This window comes from Coenobita brevimanus, chromosome 71 (genome assembly GCF_032717465.1).
Source record: "Coenobita brevimanus isolate Jiangsu-jjx chromosome 71, ASM3271746v2, whole genome shotgun sequence".
NCBI classification, from domain to species: domain Eukaryota; kingdom Metazoa; phylum Arthropoda; class Malacostraca; order Decapoda; family Coenobitidae; genus Coenobita; species Coenobita brevimanus.
This window is the reverse complement of record NC_137024.1, coordinates 25,892,539-25,895,393: the sequence shown is the minus strand read 5'-3', so window position 1 is coordinate 25,895,393 and position 2,855 is coordinate 25,892,539. Positions and strand designations below refer to the sequence as shown.

The window sequence follows — 2,855 nt, the reverse complement described above, 5'->3', positions numbered from 1 at the left end:
TTGCAATAACTTCCAATCTCGGTAAAGTTTTTGAGACACTAATTAACAAACACATAATCATCTAGAAATCAATGAATTTATCAATGATCGGCAGTATGGACTGAGACAAGAACGTTCAACTATAGACATTCTTTGCCTTCTTACCCATCAGATTAACAAAACAAACACGATGAAACACACACTATAGCACTTGATATATCAAAAGCATTTGACAGAGTATGGCACCCGGCCTTATTGTCTAAGATGTCACACTACACCCTTGCATCACTGGTTCCTCTAATTTTCTCTTACCTTCATAATAGAAAAATACGGGTCATGGTAGATGGAATTTATTCTCAGTGTCATTCCATAATTGCTGGCGTACCTCAGGGATCAGTTTTGGCGCCAACCCTCTTTCTCATTCATATAAATGACCTCTTATCTGTCACTCACACAACCCAATACACTCTTATGCTGATGACTCGACCCTTCATAGTTCTTTCACATTTAGTACCTCTTTTACACAATTTGATATTATAAATTCCCAAATAAACACAGCAATTTCTCTGAACCAGGACCTTTCTAAAATTAATCAATGGGGACAAACAAATCAGGCTTCATTAAATGCTCAGAAAACTAAATACATTAATTCCTCCAACAGAAAGAATCCCTCAGACTCTCACATAATTTTAAATGATGTCAATATTCCCATATCCATTACACCCTAGGTGTTACTCTAAACCCCAACCTAAGCTGGACATTCATTCATCATTCATCGCCAGACGCCATGTATCCCAAACGGGGTGGCCAAGGGCTTAGAGTTAATTGTTTTACAGGGAGGGGCACTAATCCTCCACCAACTCCACTTGACACGTACGGAGAACGTTATGCCAACAGCATCTGGTGTTCCCAGGCGGTCACCCATCCAAGTACTAACCAGACCCAACATTGCTTAACTTCGCTGATCGGACGGGAAGCGGTGTACTCAACGTGGTATGGCCGTTGGCAACTTATATTAAATCCCTTGCTAAAAATGCTTCCAAAAAATTGGGACATGTACAGAGTTCGTGAGTTCTTCACTGACGAGTATTTGACAACAATATACAAAAGTCATGTGCGTTCTCAGATCGAATACTGTTCACCACTGTCGAGTGAATGTGGAGCGGTTGCACAGAGGCAGTGGACAAAATTCAAAATAAAGCCATCAGTTTAATCAATAATCCTACCATTACGGAGGACCTTCCTCTATTATCAGTATGTACAGATGTTGATTCTTTAGCATTATTTTATCGATATTTTTACCGTAAGTGCTCTGACGAACTAGCTTCCATTGTGCCTTCCCTTCACATTTTCTCCCGAAATACTCGGGCAGCTGGGAGCGCCCATGAACTCACACTCTCTCCCCTGCAATCAAAATTCATTTATTCCCAGACCTACTACTTTCTGGAATTCACTTCCTGGGAGTTGTTTCCACAAACATTTAATCTACTTCAATTTAAATCCAGTTGTTATAAATATTTTATGAATGGAGGATGCCTTTAGGCACATGGACTTATTTTTTCTTTGTTTTTCTTTCCTCCATTCATTATCTAATAAAAAAAAAAACGCCAGGGCGTATGGGCAGTGATGCTTCCTGAAGGGCCAGTTGTGCGGGTGATGTCCTTGCCCAGGGCACATGCTCGGCAGGATTGGGCAGTCTGCTTGGCTAGCTGGGAGGGGTTGGGGGTCCAATAGATGTCGTTGAATATCTGCAGGAGCCTTTTCGTCCCAAGGTGGATCCCGTTGCTGGAATGAAGATGTCTCATAGCGTCCTGGGTGGCATCAGGGGCAAGGACGATGTGTCCAGACGGAGTGAAAAGATGGTCGCCCTGTTGCTGCAGCTTGGTGAATAGATGGGGTGGGATCCATGGTGGCTGGTCCTTACTATGCCATTGTGCCAGGAGGTCCGATCTGGGCTAGAGTGTGTGGATGGGGAGGTGGGAGAGGCGTCGGCATTAGTGTGGAGTTTCCCGGGGCAGTAGGAGACTTCGTAGTCGAACTCTTCTAGGGTCTCCCTCCATCTAGTGAGCTGGGCGTTATGAGTGTCTGGCGGAGCCATTGGAGCAACTGGTGGTTGGAGATGATGGTGACGTGGGAGCCCAAGAGGTAAGCATGGAAGTGCTCCAAGGACCAGATGATGCCCAGGCACTCCCTCTTAGTGGCGGTGTAGTTCTACTCCGCCTGATTTAGCGTGCAGCTGGCGCAGGCGATGATGTCTGCCTGCCCTTTTTCACTTGGGCAAGGACGGCTCCGATGGCTATCAGGGAGACGTCCGTATACAGCTGGAAGGGTAAGGTATAATCAAGGAAGGCGACAATCGGGGTGGTGGTTAACTTGCATTTCAGCACCTGAAACACTTCCTGTCGTTCAGTGGTCCAGTTGAAGGGATCCCCTTCCGGGTCAAGTCATGGAGAGGCTTGGCGATATTGGTGAAGCCCTTCACGAATCGTCGGTAATAGGAAGCAAGACCCAGGAAGGCCCAAACTTCGTGGACATCCCAGGGTGGGGGAATGTCAGCAATAACGCAGAACTTGTCTGGGTCGGGTGCAATCCCATCTTGTGAGATCACATGCCCCAGGAAAGAGACTGTCTGGGCTACCAGGACAACATTTGGAGGGCCAGAGTTTCAGGTCAGCCTGCTGGATCCGTTGGAATACTCTTCTGAGGTGATGGAGGTGATCGGCCCATGTCTTGCTGAAGATAATAACGTCGTCCAGATATGCAACACAAATTTCCAAGGTCAGGCCACTGAGGATGGACTCTATCAATTGGGAGAATGTTACAGGGGCGTTGCAGAGGCCGAAGGGCAGGACACTGAATTCGTAGTGCTTCCTATT

General features: G+C 46.2%; 1 non-coding gene across 1 annotated transcript; it reads right to left on the bottom strand.

Annotated features, from left to right (window-relative positions):
- Nucleotides 1-867: 867 nt before the first annotated feature.
- LOC145406913 (5S ribosomal RNA) lies at nt 868-986 on the bottom strand. Its single transcript, XR_013898616.1, has one exon. It is a non-coding gene; the product is annotated as a 5S ribosomal RNA (ribosomal RNA).
- Between the last annotated feature and the right edge of the window lie 1,869 nt (nt 987-2,855).